The 21,205-nt window shown below is 41.3% G+C and overlaps 1 long non-coding RNA gene across 1 annotated transcript in view; it reads left to right on the plus strand.

Annotated features, from left to right (window-relative positions):
* Positions 1 to 16,150: 16,150 nt before the first annotated feature.
* LOC136794168 (uncharacterized) overlaps positions 16,151 to 21,205 on the plus strand; it is a 242,267-nt gene continuing 237,212 nt past the window's right edge. The window contains exon 1 of the long non-coding RNA XR_010840540.1: positions 16,151 to 16,212. This is a non-coding gene — a long non-coding RNA (uncharacterized lncRNA). The remainder of the gene's footprint in view (positions 16,213 to 21,205) is intronic.

Below are 21,205 nucleotides of genomic sequence, written 5' to 3' on the forward strand. Positions count from 1 at the left end.
TGGCTCACGGGCTTAGTTGCTCCGCGGCATGTGGGATCTTCCCGGACCAGGGCACGAACCGGTGACCCCTGCATCGGCAGGCGGATTCTCAACCACTGCGCCACCAGGGAAGCCCTATGTTTTACTTTAATGTCCACCATTCTCTCACTTATTTCCCTCTGTTAAATACTGCATACCCTATAATTTTGTTTAATTTGCCTCTACTTTTATCTTCCATTATGACTACCTCATAACTTCCTATCCTCTTCTTCCTATGCTGTTAATAACTGGTCTTCCTAGCTTGGGTGTTGCACCCTCCTCACCCTAAATTTTATAGCCAAAGGAATCTTTCTGAATTGCAGATCTGATTAGGAGGCTCCCTGTATAGTATAGTATAGTATAGTATAGGCCTTTATCCCTAGGCCTTCCTGTCTCTCTCTCCAGCCCTCTTTGTTGCACTGACCTTCTTTGAAAAACTTATGTTTTGGCCATAAAGAATTATTTGTGGATCCTTTCATTTTATAGGTGATTTGATCTTTCTGGAGACCCTGGTGCTCAGGCTTTCTCTCGGTGGTAATGCTCTTTGCCGTCCTCCATCCCATCCAATTGCCTTAAGTACACCTACTCAGTTTTCAAAAGTCATCTCAAGTGTAAACTCAATAATCGTTTGCCTTAAAGACTTTCCTGCTTTTGCTTCTCCCGTAGTAGAATTGACCACTCTCCCTTTTAAGTTCGCTCTCTGGCCTGCACATTCTTCTCAAGAACGTTAGGTAGCACCATTGAGCTTAATAGACTCTAGCTCTTCATGGTCCCTACTATGTTCCAGGCTCCATTCTGAGCACTTTACACAAACCACTTACTTGATTACTTATCTGTCTCCCTTTATGGGCAGGGAATGTCTTAATAATATTTTTAAGTTATTAGCTTTCAATTATAGGAATGAAAGATGCAATCTGAGGAGAACTATCAATTCCTACCACAGATCCTAACTACTTGTTATATACTCCGTGTACCATCTACTTTTGTTGCTAAGACCCATCCCTCTGCAGCCCACCGTCTCTCACCTTTTCAGGGACTACTTTTCTATAATTATTTGCTTTCTTTCTTGCATCTTCTACTGCAGCAATAAAGAGCTCATATTGCCAGTTTTCAAATCATAGCTCTGCAACTTACTAGCGGTATATTTTTGGGCAAATTAATTGACTTCTCTGTGTCTCAGTACCTGTATCTCTAAAACAGTGATACTTTGATAATTAAAAGCAAAACAAGAAAGTATGTGGTACAGTCCCTGGCACGATGTAAATGCTGAACAAATGTTAATTATCAGATGATTTAAAATTATTTGCAACAACATATGAAATGCCTTATCATCATATATTAACAAGTATCCCTTGGGCTTTTGTCCCCATCCAGCTACTGCCCCATTTTTATCTCTGCTTCATAGCAATATTACTGTAAAGAGTTGCCTATGCTTGCTGTCTTTCTCTCATTTTCCTTCTTAACTCACTGGAATGGGGTTTTTATCCAAAGCATGCCAGTGAAGCAGATCTTATGACACTTATCAAGGTCACCAGTGATTTATACCATGTCAGAGTCAATTGTCAGTTCTCTCTCTTTGTCCCAATCAACCTCTCACTAGCAGCTGACATGGTTGATAACTCCCTCCTTGAAAAGGTTTCTTCTTTGGGCTTCAGGGACATGGTAAGCCTGGTTTCCCCCACCTTTTGGGCCCCCTCTCTCAGTCTTGTTGCTGGCTCCTCTCCTGTCTTTTCCTCTACAAGATCCCTGAAAGTAAGAGTCCTCCAGGGCTCAGTCTTTGGTCCTATTCTTTTCTTTATCTGTATTCTCTTCCGACCTGACCTGATCTGGTCCCATAGCTTCAGATAATATCTATATGTTGATGAATCCTCAAATTTATATTTCTAGCTCAAGTCTCTTCCCTGGGCTCCTCACTCAGATATTCAGCTGGTTACTGGGCATCACTACAGGGATGTCTAGTAGGCAGCTGGGATGCAACATGCCCAAAATAGAACTATTAACTCCTCTTTTCCAAAGTTGTACCCCCCAAGTTCTACCCCAAGTAAATGGCACACCATCCATACTAGGCTGCAGCCTAGGATTCATCCTGGATTGCTTTCTTACTTTTATTCCCTATTAGTGAAAGTCCCCATAATCTCTCTTTGCATTATTTCTACAGTCCCTAGCTCTACTTTTCATTCCTCCGTTAGTCTTCCTGACGAATCTTTCTAAAGCTTAAATCAGATCATGTCACCCTTCCTGAAAGCGCTCTAAAACTTCCATTATGCTTAGAATAAAAGCCAGTATCCTTGACATGGCCTAGAAGGTCTCTCATGATATTGTTATTTTCTAGCTCTGGGACCTCATCTTCTACTTTCTTCCTTGGTCTCTTCACTATAGACACATTGGATTTCTTTGACCTTGAGCATGCTGAGCCCATTCCAGTACCGGTGCCTTTGCACTAGTTTTTCCTTCTATAGTGATGTTCTTTCCTCCGATCTTTTCATGGGTGTTGCCGTCTCATCATGCAAGTATCCACTCAAATATAATAATAAGTAAACAGAATTACCTATATTTATTTAGAATTCCTAGTTAAAAGATTGGCTCTTTTATTGGTCTGTATTTTGTTTTTATAACTGTTCTGAAGTAGAGGTTTAACTTAATTTTCTCCCAAAATTTAGCCATTTGTTCTAACACCATTTATTTAAAATGCAATTATTTTCTCCACTAATTTGAAATGCCAATAGTGGACACCTAGACTGCTTGTACTGGCATTTCTTGTGAAAGAATTGGTGAGTGTACTTAACCCAGATCTGAATTTCACAGGATGGCCAGCAAGTCCTATGGATTGTGGCCAAGGTTTATATTTGGTTGAAAATTCTTCTGTCTCCAAGAAATTTTAATTTTATGCTGGCATCTACTATCCAAAGGAATTTATTTGTGAACAACTATCACTATCTTGTGAGCATTATAAGAAATGTCCAAGTTAAGTACCTGTTAACTACCTCCTTATCTGTAAAATATTTTTCTAGCCCCTTTAGCTCTAAATCTTATGATTCTAGGCTTGGGCTTTTAAAAGGCTTTTCTTATATATTTTTGAATGAACTCTACCCACATATACTGATATTTAAGATATTCTGTGTTTCCATACTGCATTTTTGGCTTTAGAGATTAAGTTCAACTGTTTCTAGGTATTTCTTTTTCTGGAAAAACATTTGTCAACATCAAAGACTTAGTGTTTGTTTTTAGCGTTTTGAGCTTCTAAAGTTTCCCTCACATCTATCTTTGTTCTCTGTTTAGCTCAGCTGCTACATTTCTTTTTTAATATATGACCAGACAAAATGTTGATAATAGTGGGGCCCCTGGGAATACGCTGGAGTTGTGCAAGCTTTACTCTTTTACTCCTATTAATGCAGGAAATTTCTGATCTTTAGAAAAAAACTGAAATGTGGAAATATCAGTGTTTGCTCAAGGTCTTTTTTCCCCAAATAGCTGTGCTGAATTTGTACCTTATTTGGACAATTTCCATATTGAAAGGCTCAGAATGCTCTACTATGTGACTCCTCTTTTGCCCTCTAAGAAAAAGGTCGAAACATTTAAAATGGAAATAGCAAGGCTATTATGTGGGAAGTGTGGTTGTAGAGCAGAATGTCATTTTGATAACAGAAAGCAGGAAAACTCCTGAACAGAGCCTGGCTTCCTTCTTCTCGGTGCTAAATAAATAATGCATTTCTTAAAGCCTGTATCTTTGGATGCAAACCTAGGTTTGGGTAAAGAAGAAAAGCATTTCAACTCTATTATTGGCCTTCAGATTGTTTCTGTTTTCCACCAGTTCTGAAATTGCAGTCAATTAGGTACTTTTTCTTGTGACAGATTGGAAACCAGAAGGGAGCTTTATGAATTCAAACAGAGAAATTTGAGCTAAAAATGTCTGTAAAGCACTCCTTTGCACATTTTCTCTTTAGAATTTGCAGAGTACATTAATTTTCTGATATAAGTAATTATGAGATGTTTTAGGCTTAGCCTTATATCAAGTTAATAGAAGGGATGCTTTATTTTGAATTCCTAACTATTTTAAAATGTATTTATTTTAATCATTTGCATTCTGTTACAGAATTGGTAGACTGATTGGAATGGGACTTCTTAAACCTGGATTCCCACACCTTCTCCTTGATTTTCAGTTCCTGTGTTTTTAGACTTGATTCCATGTTGATGATCTATGAGAGCTAACTGTTTTTAAGTTTGTAGCACCGTCCAGGTTTCTCATTCTAAGTCCATGGAGTGAAAATTATATATTTCTTTTTATGGTTGGCCATAATTTTTTTTTGTTTCTGATGAGCAAAACTCCCATTTCAGTATCTTCATTTTGAAGAAGATATTTCAAATCCAGTAAGTATCAATCTGGGAAAGTAGTGCTCATGTTTGAAACATTTAGTGGATGGGGGATTTGGTAGACACCTTTGATGCCCTGCTTAGCTCCCGTTTTTCCATGAATTTAAATCTATGGTTCAGACCCTGCTTCTAGAAAAACTGACCTATGATGGTTGGTACCAGAAGAAGAGTCCTGGGAAACAGATTCTAAGGGATTCTGAAGTTGACTCTGTTCCCAGGTGGCTGGCAGTGAGTCCCTATCACTGCTGGTAGGTGAGGTACTGATAGTCCCTGGTACGTAGCAGCAGTGCAGTTATTAAGCCTTTTACTTATGGTGAACTGGGGTAGGAAGGAGATGCACTGGCTTGTCTGATATCTCTGGGATTTGAGAGGTTCAGAAGCAAAAGTATTGTAAGGACTGAATTGGGTGCCCGTTGCTGAATGCCCTTCATGCTCATGGCAATCAATCACCAACTCAAAAGAAAGTGTGACAGTCAGAGGGCTACCTTGGCAGCACGTAAATGTATGGTAGAGTTAAAGACCAGACTTAATTGTAAGAGTGGCAGAACTTTGGAGAAGGCTGAATTCTCAACTCAGGCAAGTCTTCTGTGACAAAGTTAGTTCCCCTTAGGCAGGGAGTGGGACTCTGAAATTCAGGTTGGAGAGAACTGGGTAGATATACTTGAGTATGTGGAATTGCCAGATTCCTCTGAAGTCTTGGAACTCTCCTCCTGCTTGCTGGAATACTGTAGAGGAGCCCTATGCGATAGAAGCGCCTACAGGACTATGCTGGCCTTCTCAGAATCTGCCCCCATCTCTCTTCCTAGCCACCCAACCCATAACTAAGGTCAAGTGTCAGCATGACCCATGGAGGTCATGAAGGGGAAATGCTATATGCAAAAGGAGCTGTAGGACCTGCCAGAAACCAGGAGAGTGTGCTGAGGTGCTGGATTAAAGGTGATGGAATTTAAAGCTGAATAAGGGAGGTTTTTGAATCTATGAGATGCTTTCTTTTGAGGCAGGATTTAACACCCTGGCAAAGATCCTGGAGCTAGTTCTATTACTCTGCTGGGATGTATCTTGGAAGCTTGGGGAAAATGATAGCCCCCATTAAATTGGGTTGAAATGCCAGTGCTGCCGTGGCCAACCATGGAGGAGTTGCAGTAATGCCCCTTCCTAGCTCACACCTGTGACTTCATGGGAGCTGCTAAAGGTGGGAAAACCTGAACTTGGTTTGTGGATGGGTAGACCTGGTATACCGATGAGAGTGAAAATTTACTGATACTGTACCTCATCCTCATTCAGGGGTGGTTTTGAAAGACTGGTGTGGGAAGTACTCCCTATGGGCAGAGCGTTGGGCAGTGCACTAGATCATCCGCTGTGTGGAAGGAGAAGTAGCCTAAGGTAAGGTTATATGTGGGTTCATGAGCAGTGGCAAATGACTTAGTTGATTGCTCTGGGGTCTGGAATGAGTAAGATCGAAAGGTGTGAGACAAGGAATTTTGTGTAGAGGCATATAGATAGACATATGGGAGTAATGATGAAGTGTGAATATCTTTGTATCACATAATAATAGACAACAGAAAGTGTCTACTGGGGAAGAGTCAATAACCAACCAAATGGGCAGAACGACTCAGCCAGTTGATGTTAGCCAACCTCTGTTCTCGGCCACCCCTGTGCTCATACAATGGGCTTTTGAATGAAATAATTATGGTGGGAGATATGAAGGCCATGATGGACCCATTGGCATGGGGTCTGTCCATTTGAGCTTATCTAGCTGCTGCTGAATGGTTGACCTGTCAACAAGTCTGATGCTGAACTCCTGTTATGGTAGTATCCCTCAAGGTGAACGATCAGGCCCTTGGTGGCAAATTGGCTAAATTGAACCCCTTCTACCCTGGAAAGAGCAATACTTCATCTTGGCTGAGATAGATACATATTCTGACTGAGTTTGTCCTTTCCACCGCAAGGCCCAGTCAGAACCACTAACCAAGGGCTCACCCCCAATGTTTGACTCACCAACATGGGATTCTGCATAACGTCACATAGGACCAGGGACATACTTTACAGGAAAAAATGTGGGAGGGAGGCATGTGGCCATGGAATCCACTGTTCATACCTCATCCCACATCATTCATAAGCTGCTGGAATGAAGGGCCACTTAAGTTCTCCAGGAAACAGATGCTGAGTTGGAGCGGGAGTGCAAGAGGGTACTACTGCAAGTGGCTATAATACCTTTAAACGCAGGTGGCTATAATACCTTTAAACGATTAAGGGGGCAAGAACTGGGCAGGGAAAGCTTTCAGACTATGATGCAATTTGACATTTGTGAAAAAAGAAGAGAGGAAGCAAGGGAGAGAGCAAGGGGAGAGCAAGACAGACCACAATGTAGATCTGACAGACTCAATGGGGGACACTCTGGAGTCCCTCATGGGGCAGAAATGCTTAGTCATTGGCTGCGGGCAGCTGGCAAGAGTGTGGCCTTGACTCAAAAGCTGAGGCAGAGATTGAAGGTGCTAACAGGTGGACACTGTCACCTGAATGCCCTCCTCGCAGCTGAACAGCCAGTGTTTTTCCTGAAGGGAAGTTGGAGTGACACACTTCCACTGCTGCCACAGTCCACACCTGTGCCCTCTGATCCAGGTGTTCAGGGAGCAGCTTCTTCCAGGTTTCAGTGGCCTCTGTTCATGAAGGGAAACTTAAAAGAGGGAAGTTAGGGAAGATCTGCAGCCCTCCCTGCTGCACTTGACCCTGGGGCTGCATCTGGTGCTTGCGGTTTCCCTCCAACACTATCCATTCTAAATTCCCTTGCTTTCAGTTAGCATTTCTGCTGGGTTTGGTCCCTTACCTGGTGGTGTGACTCAAGCTCTCATTCCTACGGGGTTTGAGCCCCTGATAATTCTACCCTTCTCCAGTTAGTGCTATTGCACTTGTCCGTTTACAGTCAAAATTAGACAAAGGAGTGCCCAGAGATGTCCAAGTGGGTCACTTGAATTCCACACATATTCCTCCTGGTCTCCACCTCCACCTGCTAATCTGGGTCAATTATCCCTGCTGTGATGGTGGCCATTCTTTTTGTCTCTTGGTCCCTGGACACAGGAGTTCTAAGTATCCAGGTTACAGTCTTGGCTTGTGGTTCAGTGAGCCCTTTATTGTGTTTCCTGACAAGAGCGTTCTCTCCCGTTTTTGGACTGGGACTTCAACCCTGCAGAGCACAGAGCTGTGAGAATAGGAAGCACAAAATGTCCCAGTGAGACATTGGGAATGATGACCGGTGGGGCTATTCCTATTTTTATGCTTTGGTCCTGGATCCATGTAGTCTTTTTAGTTAGGAGTAAAGGCCTCTGAATTGGTGTGTCTACATCCTCAAGGATGACACCCATTGTCACAGAGTATTGCCTCTGAGCTGGCATTCCAGCCCACACAATACACAGTGGAAGGCAGAGGTGAAGCTCATTGTTGAGTACAGTAGGTTTAAAGAAAAGACTGCATACTGAGAATGGGGCTCCAGTTTCCTTCTCAGGATGGGCTGATTCTTAGGACAGATGTAGCCAGAGAGGAGATGGGAAGTTTTGGTATATTGATATTTGATAGCACCTGAATAAATGTCCAGTTCTCTGCTGGTGGAGAGATCTCTTTTAAAATCAAATTGTCTGAAATGTTTGAGCATTTGAAAAATAATAATTGTAGGCATTTGGCAGATATGATGGGGCACACAGAGAAAAGTTAAGCATAGTACATAGGAAACTAAGAAAATAGGTTTTTAAGAAAACACTACTTACTAACTTCTAAATTTACTTATCTGTTGTATTTATTGTCTCCTACTGGAATATCAGAGCCAAGGGGCCCAGGAACGCGGGCCTCTCACTGCTGCGGCCTTTCCCGCCGCGGAGCACAGGCTCCGGACGCACAGGCCCAGGGGCCACGGCCCGTGGGCCAAGCCGCTCCGCGGCACGTGGGATTCTCCCGGACCGGGGCACAAATCCGTGCCCCCGGCATCGGCAGGCAGACCCCCAACCACTGTGCCACCAGGGAAGCCCAACACTTATTCTTAAAAGCATTTGTTTTATGAGTTGCTTGCTTGCAGGCAACACAGTGATGTAGCTTTGAAACTATAGGTATACCTTGTTTTACTGCACCTCATTTTTTAAAATTGTACTTCACACATACTGTGTTTTTAACAAATTGAAGTCTTGGGGCGACCCTGCATCAAACAAATTTATTGGCACCTTTTTTTTCCAACAGCGTTTGGTTTGCTCACTTTGTGTCTCTGTCGCATTTTGGTAATTCTCAAAGTATTTCAAACTTTTTCATTATTATTATATTTGTTATGGTGATCTGCTATCAGCGATCTTTGATGTTATTCTCCAATTGTTTTGGGGCACCACAAACCATGTCCATGTGAGATGGTGAACTTGATCAATAAATGTTGAGTGTGTTCTGACTGCTCCACCAACCAGCCATTCCCCACCTCTCTCCTTCTCCTTGGGACTCCCTATTCCTGAGTCACAACAGTATTGGAATTAGACAAGTTAATAACACTACAATGGCCTCTAAGTGTTCAAGTGAAAGGAAGAGTTGCACATCTCTCAATTTAAATCAAGAGCTAGAAATGATTAAGCTTAATGAGGAAGGCATGTTGAAATCGAGGCTCAAAGCTAGGTGTCTTGCACCAAACAGTTAGCCAAGTGGTGAATGCAAAGGAAACTAGTTCTTGAAAGGAAATGAAAATTGCTATTCCAGTGAACACACAAATGATAAGAAAGCAAAACAGCCTTATTGCCCATATGGTGAAAGTTTTAGTGGTCTGGATAGAAGGTCAAACCAACCATAATATTCCCTCAAGCCAAAGCCTAATCCAGAGTAAGGCTGTTAACTGTCTTCAATTCTATGAAGACTGACAGAGGTGAGGAAGCTGCAGAAGAAAGGTTTGAAGCTAGCAGAGGTTGGTTCCATGAGGTTTAAGGAAAGAAGCCGTCTTCATAACATAAACGTGCAAGGTGAAGCAGCAAGTGCTGATGTAGAAGTTGCAGCAAGTTATCCAGAAGATTTAGGTAAGATAATGAGGGTGGCTACACTAAACAAGAGATTTTCAATGTAGAAGGAACAGCTTTCTGTTAGAAGAAGATGCTATCAAGGACTTTCATAGCTAGAGAGAAGACCCCCAATGCCTGACTTCAGTGCTTCAAAGGACAATCTGACTCCCTTGCAGCTTGTGACTTGAAGTTGAAGTCAGTGCCAGTACTCATTGATCATTTTGGAAGTCCTAGGGCCCTTAAGAATTATGCAGATCTCTTCTGCTTGTGCTCTATAAATGGAACAACAAAGCCAGAATGACAGCACATCTGTTTACAACATGGTTTACTGACCATTTTAAGCCCATTGTTGAGATCTACTGCTCAGAAAAAAAGATTCCTTTCAAAGTATTACTGCTCATTAACAATGCACCTGGTCACCCAAGAACTGTGATGGAGATGTACGGTGAGATTAATGTTTACAGGCTTGCTAGCACAACATTCATTCATTCTCTAGCTCACAAATCAAGGAGTCATTTGGACTTTCAAGTCTTATGCTTTAAGAAGTACATTTTGTAAGGCTATAGCTGTCATAAATAGTGATTCCTCTAATGGATCTGGGCAAAGTAAATTGAAAAGCTTCTGGAAAAGTTTCACCATTTTAGATGCCATTAGGATCATTTTTAATTCACGAGAAGAGATCAAATATCAACATTAACAGAAGTTTGGAAGAAGTTGTTTCCAACCCTCATGGACAACTTTGAGGGGTTCAAGACTTCAGTGGAGGGAGTATCTGCCGACGTGGTGGAAATAAGCAGGAGAACTAGAATTAGAAGCAGAGCCTGAAGATGTGACTGAAATGCTGCAGTCTCATGATGCAATTTTAATGGATCAGGAGTCACTTCTTGTGGATGAGCAAAGAAAGTGGTTTCTCCTGATGGAATCTACCCCTGGTGAAGATGCTATGAAGATTGTTGAAGTGACAACAAAGGATTTAGAATTTGACATCAACTTAGTGGGTAAAGCAATGGCAGGCTTTGAGAGGATTGACGCCAATTTTGAAAGAAGTTCTGTGGGTAAAGTGCTCTCAAACAGCATTGCATGCTACAGAGAAATCGCTTGTGAAAGGAAGAGGCCATTGCCTCAGCAAACTTCCTTGTTGTCTTATTCTAAGAAATTGCCAGTCACCCCAACCTTCAGCCGCCACCACCCTGATCAGTCAGCAGCCAGCAACATCGAGGCAAGATGCTCCATTAACAAAAAGATTTCAACTCACTGAAGGCTCGAATTATGGTTAGCATTTTTTAGAAACAAAATATTTTTAAAATTAAGCTATGTACGTTGTTCTTTTTAGACATAGAGCTATCGCACACTTAGACTATAGTATAAGGTAAAGATAACTTCTGTATGCACTGGGAAACTGAAAAATTTGTATGGCTTGCTCTATTGCGATACTCACTTTATTGCAGTGATCTGGAACCCAACCCGAAATATCTCTGATGTATGTCTATACATTTTCCTCAGCAAGTTCAAAGCACTTTCCATGCTTAAAATTCTCACAATAGAGTGATAAAGGCATTATGTCCCAGGAATTCTTATGCATATTTTATAGATGGGAAAGTACAAAGGCAGAGCCAGGCACTGGTAGAGGTAGAGGACTCCCTAGTGAGAAATGGGGTACTGAGTTGTGAAAAAATGTGGCATTTAGGACACTCTGAGGACAGAAAGGGAATGATAAAGCTAAAACATCCAAAACCTAGTAGGAAACCCATATGAAAAAGACTCAGCTTCCTCTGGATCCAAAGGGCAGAGAGATACAATTCTTGTCTTGCAGTAAAGAGAGAACCAATAAGGAATGACAGATCTGTCCAATTGTAGTTTATAGCTGAGAGTTTCCTGAGTTGTAACAAAGCAGATTGTGTAATTTATTTATTTATTTATTTTGCGGTACGCGGGCCTCTCACTGTTGTGGCCTCTCCCGTTGCGGAGCACAGGCTCCGGACGCTCAGGCTCAGCGGCCATGGCTCACGGGCCCAGCTGCTCCGCGGCATGTGGGATCTTCCCAGACCGGGGCACAAACCCGTGTCCCCTGCATCGGCAGGCGGATTCTCAACCACTGCACCACCAGGGAAGCCCAGATTGTGTAATTTAAATAGCTGATTCTGTTTGCTTTACTGTAGGATAATATACATAAAGTGGAAGGGTATAATGCTGTGGATTATAGGGAAGCCATCTTTGGATGGACAACTTCTCTGCACTTCCTGTGCTACAGCAGTCGAAAGACACCAAAGTTGCAAATTCCTTGAAGAGTTGAAAGCGAATCATGCAGGGAAGTAGCCTGAACTTCCTGAGACGTATGTTGTCCCAAGAACCTATTAATTCTGTACTATAATTAGCAGTAGATGATTTTGAGTAGAGCCAAATTTGATTATCTTTTCTTTGCTACTGCAGATAACAATTTCCAAGTTGGTTAGTGGAAACGGGAGTCAAGAAGGAGGGTAGGAGGCAGATGGACAACTGGACATCCACAGTGACCACCATTTGGTGGAGATCCTTCTATTTGAGTATTATGCTGCATCAGATGTTCAGTACATATTTCTTTTATAAAAGAGGTCTAGCATCATAATAGCCTAACAACTCTTACTTCTCAAGGGATTGATATTACTGAATAGAGTAAGAACCATTCTAAAACAACTTCTGAATAGGATCCCTTTTGAAGATTTGCAAATGTGGCAGTAACAAAGAATAATGTAGAATTTCTTTTTAACACCCAGACTGAAGATTAGCTTCCATTTTGCACCTGCATCTATTTATTTGATTATATGAATTAATTCGTGTTTACATATGGAAACAAAATCTATGCTATTGAGAAATGCCAGTGTATATGTTCTATTTCTCTTAAAATGAATTCACTGGAAAGGTCCTGGGGATAGATCCCAGGATGGGTGTAAAGGTAGAGATCAATAAACGTACAAACACCTGCATGGGTACTGTCAGTGCTCTGCCCACATCTCCTCAGAATCGATTCCATTTCCCTGTGTACTGTTTCCTTTGTGATTTATCTCTTCAAGGGCTGCCCTCAGGCTGCTGAAGGTAGCTTTGCCTCTGTGCACAGAGAGCAGGGAGTGCCTGGGAATTTAGTCCCCAGAGCCAGCCCTTAACCAGTGATGGACAGGTGCAAGGTAATAAATCTCAATCTCCCTTACCCTTGATGGGACAGCGGGGTGCACTAGCTCCAGAGTTCCCCTGTGGGATTGAACGAAGCTACATCCTCTCAGACATGGCTTGAAATCTCACCCTTGCATAGCTCCCTTCCCTATCCTGTCTCCTTTCCCTATATCCCTATTGTTTATTTCAGAATACTTCCTAATAAATCAGTTTCACATGAATCTGCATCTCAGGGTCTCCCTTTGGGGAACCCAACCTCAGACACTTGCTGTATGGAGCTAGAATTGGAATGCCATAGAGTGGCGGATTGTTGCATTATAACTCTTAATGTTTCCATTCTATTTCCATTCATTCCATTACTGACTTTCCTCTTACCACCATTCCTGCTTCCTTTTTCTACAAAAATTGCCCACTGGTCTTCTGTAGGGTTTTAGGATAGGTATGCATTGTTAAAGATTCATACTGTATTTAAGTAAATCTCTAAATTTGCCTATTAGTAGGTTACCTGCTAATAAATGAGAGACTTGATATATTTTTATACTTGGGAAGGGTTCCTCTTTAGCATTCATATCCATAAATCTGCTTTGTAAACAGATTACTTCCTATAACATAATTTATTACAGCGCGTTGGAAGCGGCACTAAAAATATATCTGGTATCTGCGTAAATCTGTAAATAGAAGAGGGAAAAAGAGAAATGAGAGGTGGAGGAAGGTTGCTAATACTTATTGAGAATCTTCCATGTACCAGACACTATATGTGAACTGAAGAATGACAGGTTAAGGAACTTGCTCCAAGGTTACACAATTAGTGAATAGCCAGACAGGAATTTAAACCCAAACAGAACAGAAGTGAGTGAAATTAAGCTCCTGTGTTGTTTGAGGGAAACCTGTACTCTTACATATTATCATCATTCTGCTTCTGCCATCTTCATGCAAGCACATCAGTCTTCCTGGTTTAATTGCCATTGATCCATTTTTTTCCCATTCTTACAGCCAGAGGCCTATATCAGTTCTCCGTGGACTGCTGCCACCCTCTCTGCTCACTCCCTTTTGCACGTGAGGGCCAACATCATCTTTTCAGAGTGCTGTGGCATCTCCAGAACACAGCTGTCATTCCCCAATTCCTTTTTCCATAAAATCAAAAATTTTAAATTATGGTCTTATAGACTCTCCATCAGGCGAAGGAAAGTCCTTCTTTTGCCAATTGCCATCATTGCCCATTTGCTTTGGCACACACTTTTGGCTTAGGAGGATAAACCAATTTGCTTTTGAACAATGCACAAGCCAAACATGGGCTTTGGACACCATCTAAATTCTTCTTTCCCTCCTTCCCCTGCTGTTACGTGTGCCCTTTCCACATGACGTCCACCAGGCCCTGATACCTGAATCCTTACCAACAGAGAGGAGGCCATGGTCTTTATTCATCCAGGTCCCCACCTGGAATACTCTTCCCAGCCCCACTCATACACTAGACTGAGGGTCTTCCATTCCTGTCAGTGGCCCTGCTCTTTGTTTTCCTATTGTGAATATTCATCCATTATTATTCATTCTCCTCAAACTTTCCATCACTTGGTCAAACCTCTGATTTCCTTGTAGCTTTGTGCTATTTTGATAATTTTGTGTTTTTTTAAGTGAAATATCCAAGTTTAGAACTTAGAACTGGGAGCAACATTCGAGGTCCTCTAATCTAATCCTCTCAATTTAATTTGTCCAGTTTATGATATAAAGCATTTCTTAATTGCAAAAGTCATATAATTTTCAGTTCAGGAAACGTTGAAGACAGAAAGGAAAAAACAAAAACAAGAATCACATGTAATATTACTGTCCAGTGATAACTGTTACTGATATTTTGATGTACACATTTAAAAGAAATATTGTTATGCCTGTTATTGTTAAGCATAACAATGTAAATATTGTTATACTTTTAAAAAATATAAGTATGAACATTTTATGTCCTTCATGTATGTTTTTCTCTTACGATATTTTAATTAGGCATGTAATAAGTGCATACTCATTAAAAATTTTAACAATGTACATAAATTGAAATTTCCCCTTGATTCCTTTTCCCTGTTCACCTCCCCAATCTGTTTTCTCCTCAGACATAATAGCTGTTATCAATTTAGTGTGTATCCTTTCATATCTGTTCCTCTATATTTATATACACATATATACATATAGAAATATTTAGTTTTTCTTACATATATATTTACATTAACTGTGTCATTATCTGTGCATTGGTCTGAAACTTGCATTCTTCACTTAGTAATATGCTCTAGACATCTAACCATGTCAATCTATCATTTCACTCTGGATCCTGACAGAAAATAAATGGCTCAAATAAAATTCAGTAATTTCAGGAGAGTTTGATAACCTGAACTTCATGGCCAGGGTGTAGGGAGACCGTAGGGGACAGTGCAGTACCCTGAGATGAGTAATAATGGGAGCATTGTTGTCATCTCTAGACCGGGACAGAAGAGTTATAGGGGGTGAGCGAGATGGGGTGTGGGGATGGCGGGAGAGAGGAGAGAGAGAGAGCGAGAGACGACCGAGATTTTCAGTGGAGGGAGGCAGTCAGTATGCACGGATTCCATAGGAAGACAGCCAGGAAAATAATCCTTCCCTCTCCCTCCTCCCTCTCTGTTATGGATTAAACATTGTATATCCCCAAATTCATATGTTGAAGCCCTAACCCCCAACGTGCCTGTATTTCGACATGGAGCCTTTGGCAGGTAATCAGTGTTAGATGAAGTCATAAGGGTGGGGTCCTCATGATGGGATTAGCGTGCTCATAAGAGAAGATGAAAGAGCTTGCTCATTCTCACTGCACACACAGGCACTGCAAAAAGGCCATGCTAGCACACAGTGAGAAGGTGGCCATCTTGCAAGCCAGGAAAAGAGCTCTCACTAGAAACCAAACCCTGCTGGACCTTGATCTTTGACTTTCCAGCTTCCAGAACTGTGTGCTAATAAATGTCTGTTGTTTAAGTCACCCAACCCATGGCATTTTGTTATGCAGCCCCTCTGATCTTGGAGGGAGGTCCTTGTTGGCTGAATATAGTGGGAAGCTGGAGAGCTAGAGAGTTGTTGATGCAGCCCATCTATGTCAGCCTCCCAAGGCACAGAAGGCACATTCATGCAGATTTAACTCTTCTGTAAATTTTCAGTGCCTGTAGATGACAGACATTGTTCTAGGGGCGAGAGAATAAGGTAAAAAAAAAAAAAAAGCCACTGTCCTTCAGGAGCTCACATCCATTAGTATTGGAGTCAGTGTTCCATAGAATGCAGAATATTTCTTAGCTTGCATGTGTGAGTTTGTTAATGATTTGTTACTGATGGGAATTTATGCCACTTTAACTTTTCCTTATTTAAACAGCTTCATGAATATTCATGTTTGTGCATCTTTCTGTACATGTAATAATACTTCTCTCTGGTAGATACTAAGAAGTAGAGTTGCTAGATTAAAGGAAATAGGCATATTTAATGTTAAATAGGCTGATCTAAATTACACTTCTACAAATAGGGTATGAGTACTTACCCCTTTTCCCTCAGTGATAGTTATTGTCATTCTCTCAAAGTGTACTGATCTGATGCAGGGCAGAGGGAGGCTGGGGACCGGCATAGTCAGTGATTGTTGTTTGAATTTGAATTTTGCTGACTTCTGGTAAGAATTAGAACATTTTGATGTATTTATCGCTGTTTGTGTTTCCCGTTTTGTGAATTACCTCGTTTGTTCGTATCCTTTGCCGATTTTTTTATAGAGCCACTGTCTTATTTATTTCAAAGAGTTCTTTATCTATTTTAAGTTGTTCTTTAAAGTCTTGTTCTGTTTGCTTTAGTAACACTGTTTAGTCAGGCCTTAGGTGGTGCTTATACGTGGGGTCTCTTAGTCATTGTGCTGATTTTCCTCAAATGTTAGTCAATGTTTGGCTGAATTCATCTTGTAAGTAAGATTCCCTCTTGACTCCCCTGTGGATGCTTCATCTCTTTGTGACACTGGTGGGTAGACTGTGCCAGCAGCTAGTCTCCTGGGAGTGCAATCCCCCTGTTTTCCCTGGGATGCTGTTCTACTGCCTTGACTCATGGACCTGTCTTCCTGCCCCGTCTGGGGCCGATGCCTTTGCTGCCTCAGCCCAGCATGGTGGAGTGTGTGGGGGGCAGGCTCCTAACCAGCCACACTGCTGGCTGCCCTCTGTCTGTCCTCTCTGTCCCGCTCCTGTGAACTGGGCCTTCCTTGGAGTCACTCCCGCCTCCCACGCTGTCCCTTCTTTTATTTATTTATTTATTTTTAAGTTATAGACTTTATTTTTTAGAATAGTTTTCGGTTTACAGAAAAACTGAGCAGAGATTAAAGAGTTTCCATATACCTCTCCCCCACCCTTCCTCTCTCCACACATTTTCCTCTATTATTACATCTTGTATTAGTATGGTACGTTTGTTACAGTTGATGAACCAATATTGGTACATAATTTTATTAACTAAAATCCATAGTTTACATTAGGGTTCACTCTTTGTGTTGTACATATTCTGTTGGTTTTTCCAAATGCAAAATGTCATGTATCCAACATTACAGTGTCATACAGGATAGTTTTACTGCCCTAAAAATCCCGTGTGCTTCTCTATTCACTCTCCCTCCCCTAACCTGTAGCAACCACTGATATTTTTACTGTTTCTCTAGTTTATTTTTTAAAATTTTAATTGAAATACAGTTGATTTACAGTGTTGTGTTAGTTTCAGGTGTACAGCAAAGTGATTCAGTTATACATATAAAAATATATATATATATATATTCTTTTTTAATATTCTCTTCTGTTATAGGTTATTACAAGATATTGGGTATAGTTCCCCGTGCTATACTGTAGGAACTTGTTAGTTATATTTTAATCCCAAACTCCTAATTTATCCCTTCCTCCCCTTTGGTAACCATAAGTTTATTTTCTATGTCTGTGAGTTTATTTCTGTTTTGTAAATAAGTTCATTTATTTTAGATTCTACCTATAAGCCATATCATGGGATATTTGTCTTTCTCTGTCTGGCTTACTTCGCTTAGTATGATTATCTCTAGGTCCATCCATGCTGCTGCATTATTTTATTCTTTTTTATGGCTGAGTAGTATCCCGCTGTAACTATGTACCACATCTTCTTTATCCGTTCATCTGTTGATGGACCCTTAGGTTGCTTCCATGTCTTGGCTATTGTAAATAGTGCTGCTATGAACATGGGTGCATGATTCTGTTTGAATTATGGTTTTCTCAGGGTATATGCCCAGTAGTGAGATTGCTGGGTCATATGGTAGTTCTATTTTTAGTTTTTTAAGGAGCCTCCGTACTCTTCTCCACAGTGGCTGCACCAATCTTTATGCCCACCAACAGTGTTGGAGTGTTCTTTTATCTCCACACCTTCTCCAGCATTTATAATTTGTAGACTTTTTGAAGTTGGCCATTCTGCATCTGTCCCTTTCTTGTATGTACCATTTCTTTCTACTCCCATTTGCCTTCTGTCCTTCAGGGAGTCCTCAGAAATTTATGTACCCAAGAATACCCCTTCTCATTTTTGAGGACTATTACAGAATTCAAATATGTTTTTCATATTGTGTCATATCCAGAGATTTGGGATTGGAGGGAGAAGGCTGGAGCATGAACTAGCTTAGCGGTTGCCAGACTTCTGCTATAAAGGCCCAGGCAGTAAGTATTTGAGGCTTTGCAGACCAGATGGTATCTGTCACAAGTACTCTGTTCTGCTTTTGTAGTACAGAAGCAGCCACAGACGATAAGTGATGGATGGATGTGGCTGTGTTCCAATCAATCTGATTCACAAAACAGGCGTTAGAAAGAATTTGACTCTCAGGCACTGGTTTGTGGACACCTGACCTAGATGCCTTCTCCCTTTTGTAATAGATGAAGACTCTGAGCCATAGAGGAGGTCACGACATTTGCCCAGAGCTGCTCCACTTGTGAGGGGAAGAACTCAATAGATCGCTTCATCATCTGTGATCTTGCCTCCACTTTGCTCTTTTTGCAGCATTAAAGTGACTCCTAAACATAGCCAAGTTCCCCCAGAGCCTTGGAAACAAGGAAGTTGCTTTCAACTTTTTACTTTTTGTTCTGTGACTTGAAGGCAAATAAAGCCCAGGCCAAGTTGCCCAGCTATGACGCGACTGGGGAATCAGAGAGCTGAGGGCTGGATGGGCTGTTGGCATTAGGACTGAGAGGACGATTACTGTCCACATTTTAGTCTTGCCTTTTGTCAGCTGTAGAGACATTATGCAAGATTAATGGAGCATAAAGTATTTGAGCTCTTCAGAGACAAGTTTCTTTGTTATGATGTGATTTCTTTTGTGTTGTGATTCCTACTCATCTTGTGTGAAACTGATAGGATTCAAGCTATGTTACTTAAATTCAAGATGGAGTCACAGAGGCCAATGTGACTTCTACACTAGTTGTTTTGAAACATCCAGTCTAGGACTGTGAGTGATAGATTAAGAGTGTTACTTTAGATAAGGAACTTGTGTAGTAACATCCTTGGGAAAACTTCACTGGAACGGGAGGGGCAATTGATAGAGGCCAGACTCCCTGGTGAGTAACATTTACCCCCTACTGGCAGACCCTTTCAAATGAGACCACTGAGCCCAGTAACCTGAAGGCCCTTGGTTGTAGGACTGACTCCAGGCTGCTGGAGCTGTTCCAGATGGATGCTGTTGGAGCAGAGAGCCACTTCCTGCTCATGCCTGTCGGGAGACCCAGAGCCGGACCAGGGACCCCTGCTCGTCCTGAGACACCTGCTTCCCACACTTCTCCTTGGAGTAGATCGTGACCCCCTTTCTATTTTTTCTACTTTGATTAACCTGTGTGTGTGCTAATTGTATGCGGTAAACCAAGTGATTCATGATTTGAATATGGGCTCTGCTTCATACATCTTCAATCCTGTGATTCTTACCTGGTCTTACTACTGGGCCCTGCAACAAACACATTCTAATTTAACTATAAATATTATTCCCAGTTTTAGTCAATGGGTCCACCAGGGGCAGAATTTAATAGGGTTGAAAGCTGTTTCTCTTTTTGTCTAGCTTTAGGGCAATAGGAGAGGGATTATGCTTGGAGTCTGGTTTGAGGGTTATCTGTATTCTGCCACTTAACAAGCTGTGTGACTTTGAAAACATTGTTTAAACTCTCTGTTTGCCATTCAGTTCATCCTAAAATGAGAATTATAATGCCCACCTCATAGGGTTGTTCTGAAGATTGATGAGATAGTATATAAGAAGGTAATTTCTATGTTGAAAGGCATTGTAAAAACTGAAGTTATTAGTAGCTGGTTGGAGAATAGAAGCCTTGATATAGATAACAAATTAGTGCCAGTTGCTGTGATTTCTTATTTGAAATGCAGGAAATGGGGGATATAACTGAAACAGTACACTCGACACGTTAGCTAGCAAACCCGTGTAACATTTAATGGGAAACTAAATGTGAATTTATTTCTGTTTAAATTTTATTATTACTAGGAGCTTTATTTCAAGTTAGTGCATCTACTTTAATCTTCTTACAATTATCTAGGAGAATAAATAAAATCTTCCTTCCATTGGGGGAGTTTAAATGAAGTGTTGCATTTAAAAATGCACTTGTACAAAATACAGTACTGCTTTGATCTGAGGAATGCGATGGTGAATTTCACCTGTTTATTTTATGAAGTCATTCTTCATGTTCCTTTCATTCAAAACGAGACAATAGGACATAATTGTCAGAGTACAGGAGTTTAGATCTAGACTGCTTGGCTTGAATTCCAGCTTTGACATTTACCAGCTTTGTCACTTTGGACACGTTACTTTCTCTGTTTCTCACCTACTTCAGCCATAAAGTTGAGATAATAATAGTGCATACTATTTTTTATTTGCTTGTTTTAAGAATTGAATGAGTCATTGCATGTAAAGTATTTAGAGCAGTGCTTGGTGGATAGTAAGAGCTCACTGAATATTAGGTATTATTACTTATTGCCAACACTATGCTAAGCATGGTGCTAAGGATCTAAGAGAGCTGATCCATGTGTTAAGAGAGCAAAATGAGCAGATCTGGGATATTGAAAGAGTATTCTACTCTTAGTGATGTGGGGAGAAAGAATTGGAGGTACATAGAGGCAAAATGGGGAAATGTTTAAGGAATGAAACTGATGCTTAATTTTAAGGAAACCTTCTCAACAGGGCTTCAAGGCATATGTAATGCTTTGCATTTCCTTTTGCAGCTAAGGAGACCAAAGGTCCACGAATTATGAGTGGCAAAGCCTGGTTTTGACCTCAAAAATCTGCCTTCCACTGTGGAAGGTCATTGCCAGGCCTGCTCTGTGGAAATAACCGACAGCCCAATGGCACAGCAAGGAATAAAACATGGCAGTAGCTATGCTATACAAAGTGCTTTGTCAGTGCTAATAGCTGTGTTATGTTACTGTCAAGCAGTGATACATTTGGAACCTGAACCTGCATTGTAGCTCACTTGACACATGGTAATAAGGTATACTCTTGAGTGCTGGTGCCGATGTGTCCTGCCAACCCCCAGTGCAAGCTCCCAGGTCTAAAATGAGGCAAAGAAGGTGAATCTGCAGTTCTTGGCCCTTCTGGATCCCAGGCAAGCATCCCTTGACCCATGCAGGCTGCTGAAAACACTAAAACT

Source organism: Kogia breviceps, chromosome 4 (assembly GCF_026419965.1).
Source record: "Kogia breviceps isolate mKogBre1 chromosome 4, mKogBre1 haplotype 1, whole genome shotgun sequence".
Lineage (NCBI taxonomy): Eukaryota > Metazoa > Chordata > Mammalia > Artiodactyla > Physeteridae > Kogia > Kogia breviceps.